Here is a 12,975-nt window from a genome sequence, read left to right as displayed (position 1 = left end):
CAGTAGAGGACCGATATTCTTTTTGTACTTGATGAAAATACTTATTTGTTGCGCAGCGTAGATATTTCTCGTTACAGTGAACGCGTGTGCCTGTCTACATGCGCATCAAATAATGTGTAAGTAAGAGAGCAGGCGATAAAAAAAATCATATTTGAGAACAGTACAAGAAAAACAGTCACTCACAGGATCAACAAATGCAATAAAGCTATCAAAACTGGCGGAACATTAAAAGTGAGAGCCAGTCATGCGTGTTTTTGCAGTGCACGTTTCGCAGACATATCGGCGTGGGAAACGCCATTTTCTCGGAAACGACGCATAGGTTGAGCTACAGATGTGAATATTACGAATGCCGCGCAACAACCTTGTTCATTGTGGTGCTCTTTAGTGCAGGTACGCTCGAATGTGTCTACCTGTATTAAGGCGGAAGCCTTAGATACCTCATCAAACGCGAAAATTTACCGCCGGCGGCATCAACGCGAGTGATGCAAAAAACAATCATCACGTTATGACGGCACCATATGAGGTCATCATGACGCCAAAATTTCCGACTTCACTACGATGTGACTTGATGACTTCATCACAGGACGTCGTCGCGTGGCCAAAGGTGGGCCGATCACGGAGGCAGTGCAAAAGCGGTTCAGGTGCATAAAGCTTGCAACTCCTCCGATCCTGGAGACAGTATAAAGCTACGTTATGTACAGAAAGCTTCTGCAGGGTGCCGGGGCAGGATCGATGTATTAACTGAGGAGAAAAAGTTCGCTTTCGCCTTCGAGTCGTCTTCGCTATGTGAAAAATAGGGCTTCTCTCCTGTGCACCACGAAAAGGTCGTGCCATTAATGGCAACTGAGATACACATTCAGCAGTACTGTGATCACGAAGGGGGTTCCTAATGGGGACGGCGTCAGACTCCGAGGAGGCCGCAAAGACTGCTCATGTCTTTTATGGCGCCGTCCTTGCTTTCATCGCATAAAGGTGTGACGCATGTTTTCCTTGCATGTAGCATTGAAGAAACAGAGCTACATGCGATTCTGAAAAAGAAAGAAACGCTTTGGAACTTGAAAAGGCTGGACTCACTGTGGCTGCTGTAATCACAGACAACTATTCTATAAACAGAAAAGTTGTTTTCTCCAAAGCCCACACTAGAAATAGTGTACCCGCATCCCTCTGCCAGTTCCAGGACTCTTTTTTACGTAGTGGATAGAGTGCGCTTACTCATGTGCATTGGAAATAACTGGCCCAATGAAATAAATCTTGGAACATGCATATTTTTTCCGGAATTTTCAGTCGCAAGCTAATTAGTGAGAGTTAATGGGGCGTCTTTAACGACAACTCGCGACTTGCACGCTTCTGAGCAGCATAAGTTTGCTGGGTTTGGTCACGGTCTGAGTATAAAGCCCTACACCTACCAAACATCGAACGCCAAAACGTAAAGCACGCTTTCAAAGTGATTAGCCCATTTGTCGTACAAACACTCAAGACTAAAGGACGTGATATTTCCTTGAATTATGCTCGAGGAACTGCTGATTTTATAGATTTATTACTGGCGTAGTGTCGTTTGTTAACGTCAAGACACCTTCAAAGGGGCGCCGCCTGAGAGATCCAATCCAGGAGCCTGTCAGAACATTTGACGATTTGCAAGTGAAATTCCTGCATGACTTTGTTGATTGACTGGACATGGGGAAAGAAATCAACATGGGCACAGGGGCTTTAACAGCAGGCACACATACTCCCTGCTAGAACTGACCAGATATTGCCTCGAAGAGCTGAAATTGCATTACGTACTCCTTGGCAAATTCCAAGAAGGCAGCCTTGAGGATAGGCTTAGACGGTATCGTCGGTTGTTTGGCTTTGATTATCACATCTAGATCCAGCAGATTTTTTAATCGGAAACAAAACTCAGGCTACAAGAATCTCTGAACATACCGGACATGAAAGAGCTTCGAAAGTCGCTCAAGACCGCACATTTCGAAGCCAAGTTGGTAGAAGACTATGACACTCAAATAACCCAAAACGATGTCAAAAGGCAGCTCTGCTTGCCAGCAGTCACCTACAATGCAGGCTTTTGTGCCCATGCAGCGCTGAAAAAAGCTCCTTGCGAACACTGTGCTGCAAACCTTGTCAAAGAAGACAGGGAAATTCACCTAGACATCCTGATCGAGAACCTCACCAGAGGTGCTCTCCAGTTGCCCCCGCCAGTTGTAATAAAGGCTGTGTTTCCCACCCAACTGGTGTTGGAAAAACTGACTAATAAAATTACTGTGACCCGATTTCACACCGCGGGAAACAAATGGAGCACCTTGTGAGCATCACAAAGCACCTTCTTTGCGAGAGTGAAGACCTGGATTTATGTACAAATGTATACCATCCAGGTGATGCCTTAACTAACATCCACGTGGCAGCAGCCAATACCTTGTTAAAAAACTACGTGAAAATGAAGACAGACCTCATAAGAACTGCAAAGGCTATATTGACCAGCAAAGAAAACTGAAGACACTTGCAAAATAGCAAATGAATTGGGAAATGTCCGGTAAACGAAATGAATAAATCGAACGAAATGAATGACCGAAAAAACGATAATGCTCACATAAAAACAGGTCATATTGCATATTCTCTTGGCCACATTTCCTAGCTCCCGCTCTACGAAATGCCAACCATGTGATGTGGGGCGCATTCATGACATTTTGTTTTATATTTTCGCAAGTTTTTATGAACTGTGAAGTCATTGAGCTTCATTTTTCCTCAGTAAGCGATGCTATCTTTTCTGCTATCGTGTTATGGAATACTTAACCACCCTCAGTGAAACTTTCACCATCATTATCTTCCTTCAAAATTGACCTTAAGTTATTCCTTGTTGCTGCCCAAAATAAAGTGACTGCCTTTTACATTTGGATACGTTGGCTGAATTGCACTACTGTTTTGTTAGATCGTCTATTTAGGGCTTAGATACATGTATACTGCCACGCGCGCTTCTTTTGGTATTTTTATGTAAGGGGTCCGTTACACGTATAACCACTGCCTCGTGCAAACCGCGCCCGAATGTCTGGGAACCTTCCAGACTATTTTTGAATCTTCTGATAGGCTTGAGTGCGCAAACATGAAAAGTTGACTTTATTCTGGAAATAACGCAGCTACCAGCATCAAGGCTCCCATGTTCGATGCCGCATGTATAAATGCCGACGCGCCTTACCGAGGATCAGATTACTCGACGGCAAACGACTGTTCTCGCCGCTATCAGCGCACGGCGTGTATCGCTTGTATTTTGAGTTTCACTATCCAGGCACAGGTTCGCCCAAGTAAAGAGTTCCGTATTTCCTAGTCTTGCTGATGCCTTCTTCACCGTCAAAACCACGTGATATCTGGTGGAGGTGCGGCTACCTTCGATTTCCAGACGACTACGAAAAGCCGGGAATCAAGCGCACAACATGAAGACGAAGACACCAAAGCCCTCCTGCAGCAGCAAGCTGGCCTCAGGCTGCAAGGTTTGTAACCAGAGTTCGGACCCCTACCGGACCATACAAGAGCCACAATGACAAAGCAAGCCGCGACGATGACAGCGCCTGCGCAGCCTACATCGATCCTTCTTCAGCAGCCTAGGGAGCCGCCGACATTCCGTGGATCATCTTGCGAGGACTCGGAAAGCTGGCAGGAAGCACACGACTGGGTCGTCGTCTTCAACCATTGGAGCAATGAAGACAAGCTGCGGCACGTTTACTTCGCCTTCGAAGACGCCACTAGGACGTGGTTTGAGAACCAAGAGTCCACCCTAACATCATGGGACATTTTGTGGACAAGGTTCTTGGCTAGCTTCACTAGCGTCGTCCGCAAAGAGAGGGCCGAAAGTTTGCTTCAAACTCGCGTCCAGCTCCCCGACAAAAATGTCACGCTCTTCACGGAAGAAATGACCCGCATTTTCCGCCACGCAGACCCTGATATGTCCGAGGAGAGGAAAGCCCACTTTCTCATGCGAGGAGTAAAGCAGGAGTTCTTTGCGGGGCTGATGAGAAAACCACCGAAGACGGTCCAGGAATTTCTCTTGGAAGCAACGACGATTGAAAAGACGCTGGAAATGCGCACACGACAATTCAATCAATGCTCTACGCCAGAGAGAGAGAGAAAGGTAGAGAGAGGAAATACAGGGATGTTAACCAGGAATATACTTCGGTTGGCTACCCTGTAGTGGAGAAGGGGAAAGGGCGTAGGGAGAATGAAAGAGAATATGAGAGTCGGTAACGACACTACAAAGACACTGCCTAAAAGCATTGTGTGAGACCAGTCATAACTTTTCGTTCAGTGCGGTTTGCCGAAGAAACCGCAGCAATGCACTTATAGCCGCTCGCGCTGAAGACAGGATAGGCCAGTGCCCTGGGATTTTGCCCTCTGTTAGAGGCCGGTTGTCTAGCTGGCCCAATGCGGCTGATAGGGCTGCTTTTTGGGTGTCGAAGCGGGTGCATTCGCAGAGAAGGGCGCGATGGTTTCGCTGCACCCCTCAGAGTTCACACAATGGGCTGTCAGCCATTCCAATAGTGAATGAATATGCATTCGAGAATGCCACTTCAAGCGAAATACGGATGAGCAGGGTATAATCACGTCGTGATAGGTTGGATGGCACCTTTAATTGAAGATATGGGTCTAATTATTATTATTATCTGGGGTTTAACGTCCCAAAACCAGGATATGATTATGAGAGACGCCGTAGTAGAGGGCTCCGGAAATTTCGGCCACCTGGTGTTCTTTAACGTGCACCTAAATCTAAGTACACGGGCCTCAGACATTTTCGCCTCCATCGAAAGATATGGGTCTAAGGCATGTAGGCGTTGTCTTGTGAAAGTCAGTGAATTCCACATGTCCAGCGTTAAATGATGTGCTAGCACACGAAAGTGTTTTGCGAGAATGCCAATTCAAGCCAAATACGGACGAGCAGGGTAGAATCACGCACTGATAGGTTGGATGGCAACTGTAATTGAAAATCTGATTCGAGGGCATGTAGGCGTGGACTTGTAAAAGTCGGTGAATTCCACCTGTCCAACGTTAAATGATGTGCTAGCACATGAAAGCGCTTCGCTGCGTCAGATATTGATAACGGTATGACGACACTGCTGACGCCATCGTGGGCGGATCGGGCAACTACATCCGCTTGATCATTGCCCTGAAAGCCGCAGTGACTTGGTATCCACTGGAATATTATGTTGTGTCCTTTGCCTATGGCTTTATGGGGAACGTTCCTGATTTCGGCAACGAGCTGCTCGTGTGATCCTTGGCGTAAAGCGGAAAACAAGTTTTTAGGGCTGCTTTGCAATAACAAAGGACAGACCACGAATTAGGTGGTTCTTCTGTGACAAACTGAAGAGCTGCACGAACGGCTACAAGTTCAGCAGCTGTAGTTGATGTTGCGTAGTACATCTTCAGATGTATGTTGACAGATCTTGCCTGAATTATTACTGCGGCGGTTTGGCTACTGGCCGTAACGCCACCGTCGGTGTAGACATGGACGCGATCATTGTGCTCTTCATGTAAATGACGTAATCTTGCCTGTGTGAGGACAACAGATGACATTATTGTTTTCTTTGTGAGTCCTGGTCTAGTAAGGCCAACATCTGGTCGCTTTAAGCACCATAAAGGCGAGGACGGCATTGCTGCAGGTGTGTAGTTTGAGGGCAGTGTAGCACGATTCGTATAAGTAATGTGGCTGAACGTCGTATGTGGCCTTTTTGCAGATTACAATGCAAGATCGTGGGAATGTATCTTGGCAAGGTGTCGAATACGCGCCCGGAGAGTATCAGTGGATACGTACGTTGAAATGGGGTGGTCTCCTGCTGTGACAATTGTTGCCGCAGTAGACGCACATTTCAGAAGGCCGAGAGATGTCCTTGGAGCTTGAGCTTGTAGTCCCTGGAGTGGACGCAGATTTGTTTTGCAGGCATTTCCGATGACAGGAAAGCTGTATCTCACAAAACCGAGAAATAGGGCATTGTAAAGCTGCAGCATAGACCTTACTGATGTGCCCCACGACTTCCCGCCCATAAATGTGGGAAGGTGCGTTATAGCAGTTAGGCGTTTTTAGATGCGTAGCAGCTCTTTGACTAGCCTGCGCAACGCTGTCCGTCCGTCCGCACAAACGCGAGGCAACGCGCTTCCCTCGGCGCAGGTGTTGGAGCGGTGCCAAGTAGGTCACGCCGCAGCTGGGCGTTGACGTCACGCACTCCTCGTACGCTTCCCTCGCAGGTGCGCGCGTACGTCACTCTCTCCCTCACCCGCCGGAGACCGCAGCTGCCGGCTCCAACGCCCGCTCGCCTCCCGTGTCTCAGACGCTGCGCCGTGCTCCCTATAGGGCTGCAGAAATTAGGCGTCTTATTCTTCCTCTAATCACACAATCAAATCCCGTGTCTGCGTTTCAAACAAACGTTTACACCAGTAAACGCTACGCCGAGTTTCGCTTCAAACGAATCTTCCAGCGCTCACCGCAGCAACCGCGTTAGCGCCGTTCAACCCGTGACGCCACCCGTGCGCAACGCTGCTGCTCCGCATCCCATCAGCGATCCCTTCGGGGAGATGGTCCAATTTTTTAAATACAGAACGTGCGGCGTCCACGATAGATTGCAGTCGATGAATACACCTAAAAATCGGTACTTCCGGGCTTGTGTAATTGCTTGCCCGTTGGTCGTTACAGTGTACGGCTGCACTGCCTTGCGTGTACATACGGCAAGGCAGCACTCCTCCGGTGGCAGTTGTAAACTTTGCTTTTTTTAAAAATAACTCGGCCAGCGTAGCTGCCTTTTGTATCCTGGCCCATGCTTGTAGCGTGTCACGACAGATATCCATATGCGGATGCCGTCTGCATATCTAGATGCCTGGACAGTCTGGGGCAGACATTCATAAGGCCAACGAGCACCAGGATGAATAGCGCCGGGCTTAAAACACCTCCTTGCGGCACTCCACGTCCTGTTTGATGGTTAGATGTGGCACCATCTTCGGTCACCGTAAAAAAAGCTTCTGCCAGTCAAGTAGTAGCATATCCATTCAAACATTCGACCGCTGATTCCGACTTCAGTTAGCGTGTCTATAATTGCGCTATGTGTTACATTATCACAGACGCCTTTTACGTCGAGGAACAGCGCTGCAGTTGTGCGTTTCAGGCGTTTTTGATGTTGAATAGCTAATGTGACCAAGTCGATCACATTATCTATAGAGGAGCGCCTACGCCGGAAGCCTGCCATAGCATCTGGGTACACGTTGTACCATTCCAGGTACCATTCCAAGCGTGTGAACACCACACTTTCCATAACTTTCCCAATACAACTGGCGAGAGCAATGGGTCGGAACGATGACCGATCTAAGCGGATTTACCAGGTTTGAGCAGCGGAACCAGGTGGGTGCATTTCCAATCTCTTGAAACCAGACCCTTCCTCCAGGACTCGTAGTAGACATTCAGCAGCACGTGTCGCACCTTCTCTCCAAGGTTTCCAAGCGCTGAGTAGGTCACACCGTCAGGCGCAGGCGATGATGAGTGCCTGCAGGTTGCCAGTGCCACTTCAAGCTCCTCTCCTGAAAACATGAGGTCCATACGGGAGTCCCGGGACGCAGGAGAGACGCGTTGTGTAGTCGCACATATAGGCTGTGACCCCACCAGTCTCGCACAAAATTCTTCTGCCATCTGTCTTCGGCCTTGTTTCAGAGCAAGATATTTGAAAGGGAAACGCTGCTGCGGTAGACCTCGATGTCCGCGCACGGTCCTCTTCATTTTAGACAGGCGCTGGCGTGGACCCAATAATTCGCAAAATAGATTCCATCTTTTAGGTTGAAGTGTGTCAATACGGCGTTGAATCTTCTTTTGCAGCCGTCTTGCCTCTCTGAGGTCATGTATTGATTTGGTTCACCTGTATCTTCTTTCCGCTTGCCTCCGAATGGCGCGTAGTTGTTGTAGGGTGATTCCACGTAAGATCGAACAATCGATGGCTGGTCGACCTCTCAAATTTATTTCAAAGTTTTATATAATATTGCCTGATGAGTGGAAAGAAGAGATCCGCAATTTGTTTTGCCGCCAACAATTTTTTCGAAGCACAAGAAATCAATAATGACGAAGAGGTGGAGTGGAGCGCTCATCCGCTCTGCTGTTTTGGCCAAATTTCGTTATGAATTACACAAAATATATTAAAGTTAGGTAGCTGAAATTTCTTTAACTAAATATATGCATGTTTTTGCTTCTGCTCAGGTATTTTTAGTTTTGATGTGTAGCGTAAATGTTTTTATAAAAAACCTCAAAATTGACCCAGGAAACGTTATTTTCTTTACTTTGAAGGCCTTTATCTCGAAAAATCCTTGTAGCAGAGCGACACAAATTCCCCATTACGTTCTTCGCATGCTTATCTACCAAACTGCCGAATCTTATATTTATATAAATTTTCAGTAAAGGTATATGATCGGGCTAAGTTAAAGAAAACACCGAACATCGGAAACTTCTGACGACAAGTAAAAAAAAAACATTTTTATATTTCTTAAACTTTGTCCACTTATTCTCCTCCACATCAGCTTTCATAACTTTTGAAAACATGTTGCATAATGTCGTTGCACTAATAGTTACGACCCCTCCAATGAGACCTTTAGGCAAAGATTGGCAATTCCGACTTCTTGCCCAGCGAGTGTATAAAATGCAGGCACGGTTGAATTTCTTTTTATTAAAAGGCCAGCAGTACGGAAAAAGGTGTTGCCGGCACCGAAGACGTTAATCTTGAAATTATTTGGTCACTGCAGCGGCCACGAGCGCGGGGCTACCGAGCAGGCGCGCGCGCACCCGAGATGCTCGTTGTAAGAGACGGCGCAGTGAGAGCTCGTTTTCGCGTCCCCAGACCGATTGAGTTCCAAACAGCAACACCTCTCGGGTGACTTGAACGCACGTGCACTGGAGCTTCGCTGTTCTATCCGCCCTCTGTTCGCATCGCAGCTAGGCGCTGATAACACGGCGGACGTGGAAGCAAGATGAAAACTCTATAAGGGAGCTATGAGCGCTCGCTTCACACACGCTGCTGCCAGAGAAACTGCGCTGCGCCAGTTGCGATTAGTGGAAAGCTTTAACGTGGCGCTCCAGTGGCAAAGCAAAATATGGAATGTCAAAGGAAGAAAAAGCAAAACTATCGGTAACCGGATGCGCTTGCCTGTCTTAGATGTCGGCAGCAGACGGCCTGAACTAGCCGCGCGTTCAGAGCGCTGTTCACACTTCATTCGGCGCGGATAGTTCTTGTGCTTTGATCTTACTCTACTCCTCCTGTGCGTCCCATGGCGAGAAAGTATTGCTCGGAATAAGTGTATTGTGGAGACTACTTTTCGAAGCACAAGAAGCTTAAAGGAGTACTGACACAAATTTTTAACAATTTCGGATTGTAGCTCTAAATAAAAATACTGGTGTCGAGAAACCTAAAACGGTTATTGTGCTGCCTGGGAGTGCATCGTATATATTTTAATTAGCGCCACCTTAAAAAAAAAAAACGCCAGGCCTGCGCTGAAACCGCAGCACAGTCACAGCGAAAGCTGGAAGAGCGGCGGTTCTAGACCCCGTTAAGCTCTCTTGGGGCTACAATACAAGTACACTAGAAAGGTACCTACTACGCCATAAATCACAATTTTTGTGAAGTTGGGAAGCACCTACTAAGCCATTATTCGTCATTCTGCGGAGAAGCGAGGCACCAGCTACACGTCTGTAAGGCATTATGTGTACTTTGTTGACGCGACGACTGATGACGATGAAGAATTATGGCTCAGCCCTTTGTAATGGGTTGGAATCTTTAAACGGCCCACCAGTTATGTAATTTGCATTGGGTGACGCCCGGTCGCTATTTCTCTCTCCCGTCATGCTGTATAACATACGTTGTCATGGGAGAGAGACGGGGGGGGGGGGGCGAAGAACTTTACTGAGACCCCGAGGAAATGGATCATGCGCTTATGGGCTTCCTTGGCAACCAATACAAGTGCACTTGCGAGGAACCCACTACGCTATAGATTATTGTAATTTTTGAGAAGTAGGGCAGCAGGCACTGTGCCATTTTTCGTCATTCTACGGAGAGCCGTGGAACCTGATAAACGCATGTAAGGCATCATGCGCACTTTGTTGATGCTGTGCCTGATGACGACGAAGAATTATGGCAGATCCCTTTGAAATGGGTTGGAAGCATTCAACAACCTACTCGTTGCGCAATTCGCATTGTGTGATGCCTGGTTACAGAATTCGCGTTGTGCGACGCTTGGTGCTTATTTTACTCCTCTACCACGCTATATTGCATATGCTAATGTGGTTCCTTCCCGACATGAAGCCTCTATAGGACCTTTTTGCAAAGCAGTTTCAAGCACCGGCATGGCTCAGAGGTTGAATACTGGGCTCCCTCGCAGAGGGCCCAGGTTCGAGCCTCGTTCCATCCTGGAATTTTTTTCTTATTTTGTTTTCTTATTTCGAGCGATACTGGTTACGGACACCGGCTGCGGCGGCGGCGGAGGACAACTACAGTGCCAAAAAAGGCCGGTGAAATGATCTCATAACAGCTTTCGCTGTAAAAGACACTTTCGGTTTAGATATCGAGGGGGTGGCTTCTCATTGTCGTGTGATAGCAGTGTGACATTCTAAAAAGACAGGGCGTGCAAACAAGGACACAAGAAAGAAGTCAGGACACCACAAACGCCGACTAACAACTGAAGAGACGCACAACGGCTGAAAAGAAGGAAGGCATGAAAACTTATCTGCGCATGCCAATGCAACAGGCGAACCTATCAATCCGGCACGCGTGGCGGTCTACGTGGCGGATTGATAGGTTCGCCTGTTGCATGGGCATGCGCAGATAAGTTTTCGTGCCTTCCTTCTTTTCAGCCGTTGTGCGTCTCTTCAGTTGTTAGTCGGCGTTTGTGGTGTCCTGACTTCTTTCTTGTGTCCTTGTTTGCACGCCCTGTCTTTTTAGAATGAATACTTACCAACGAGCTCAGCTCTCTGTTATTCTAAGCAGTGTGACGCCACGGAGATACAGAAACTCGCGACGTACTAGCAGCAAATTCGTCATCTGCTCGTGGTGCACATAAACAACGATGAGTGAATTGTCATCCTGTGACCCTGACAGTGATTTCTACGATTTAGGCTGCATGAAGGACGCACAACTCGTATACTCGGGGGAACTGTCTTGACTCGTCGGGATAATATCCTTGCAGTGGACGTGGCTTGCAGATGCTCAGCGACCAAAACTTCAAAGTCAAATTAAAATATTTTATATGTGTTCTCCGACGCCAGTGTGTGGACAGCGTTGACACTGCATACCAACGAAGCAAAAAATGTCCCTTTTGCGATGTCTCAAAATCGTGTCAGTACTCCTTTAATTATTGCAAAGAAGCCAAAATTTCGCAGAGTTACCGACCTAGACATAAATGCTTTGAAGGAACGTTTAACGCCTGAAAGATCAGTGACTGTCAGCGAGACGGACTACTTGTGCTACGCGTGCTTTTGCTACCACTGCAATGAAAGATCTTCACGGAACGCACAGTTTAACGATGACATTCTTATGCCCCCTCAAAAAGAAACCGACGCAATTAACCACATCACTGCGACTACCGGTGCACGTGCGTTCAAGTCACCTGAGAGGTGTTGCTGTTTCGAACTCAATCGGTCTGAGGACGCGAAAACGAGCTCTCACTGCGCCGTCCCTTACAACGAGCATCTCGGGTGCGCGCGCGCCTGCTCGGTAGCCCCGCGCTCGTGGCTGCTGCAGCGACGAAATAATTTCAATATTAACGTCTTCAGTGCCGGCGACACCTTTTTCGGTACCTTCTGACCGTTTAATAAAAAACAATTCAAACCTGCCTGCATTTGATACACTTGCTGGGCAAGAAGTCGGAATTGCCAATCCTTGCCTAAGGGTCTCATTGGAGGGGTCGTAACTATTAGTGCAACGACATTGTGCAACATGTTTTCAATGATTATGAAAGCTGATGTGGAGGAGAATAAGTGGACAAAGTTTAAGAAATATGAAAAATGGGTTTTTTTTTAATTGTCGTCAGAAGTTTCCATTGTCCGGTGTTTTTTTTAACTTAGCCCGGTCATATCTCTTTACTGAAAAGTTATATAAATATAAGATTCGGCAGTGAGGTAGATAACCATGCGAAGAACGTAATGCGCAATTTTTCTCCCTCTGCTACAAGGATTGTTTGAGATAAAGACCTCCAAATAAAGAAAATAACGTTTTCTGGACCAAATTTGAGGTTTTTTATAAAAACATCTACACTACACATCAAAACTAAAAATACTTGAGCAGAAGAAAAACCATGCATATATTTATTTAAAGAAATTTCAGCTACCTAACTTTAATATATTTTGTGTAATTCATAACGAAAGTTGGCCAAAACAGCAGAGCGGATGAGCGCTCCACTCCACCTATTCGTCATTATTGATTTCCTGTGCTTCAAAAAATTTTTGGCGGCAAAACAAATTGCGGATCTCTTCTTTCCACTCATCAGGCAATAATATATACAATTTTGAAAGAAATTTGAGAGGTCGACCAGCCATCGATTGTTCGATCTTACGTGGAATTACCCTGTAATTAAACTTCAAATTCACTATATCCCGAAAGAGGCTGAAAGGAGCGCGTAGCCTTTTTCATGGCGTCATGGCATTCTCGAAAACTTGATGGAAGTGCATCTTAACACATTTCTTCAATGGGCAGTCGGAATGCTGACCAGTCAGTATATCGTCGGAGGGCAGTACAGGGGCCCTTGGATAGTCCCTTTATCTTGAGATAAGTAGGAACATGGTCACTTTCATGTGATTCGATGTCCGCGAACCATTTTACGGTTCCTTCCAGATGCTAAGAGACCAGGGTGAAGTCTAAGCAAATACTGTAGGTAGCCCTCTGGAGATATGTCGGACGTTGCCGAATGCCGCGCGGCATCTGGCAACACCCAAGTTTTCGGCAACCGGTTGGGAACGTCCGTGGCTTCCGGCGCCTGAGCACA

At 47.0% G+C, this 12,975-nt stretch overlaps 1 protein-coding gene across 1 annotated transcript in view; it reads right to left on the bottom strand.

The window, feature by feature from the left end:
- Window positions 1-12,975, bottom strand: part of LOC119394426 (uncharacterized) — a 44,167-nt gene that overhangs the window by 22,972 nt on the left and 8,220 nt on the right. The gene's annotated exons all lie outside the window — the stretch shown is intronic.

This window comes from Rhipicephalus sanguineus, chromosome 5, assembly GCF_013339695.2.
Source record: "Rhipicephalus sanguineus isolate Rsan-2018 chromosome 5, BIME_Rsan_1.4, whole genome shotgun sequence".
Classification (NCBI taxonomy): domain Eukaryota; kingdom Metazoa; phylum Arthropoda; class Arachnida; order Ixodida; family Ixodidae; genus Rhipicephalus; species Rhipicephalus sanguineus.
Note: the sequence above shows the minus strand (reverse complement) of the source record. Positions and strands in the feature narration are given on the sequence as shown.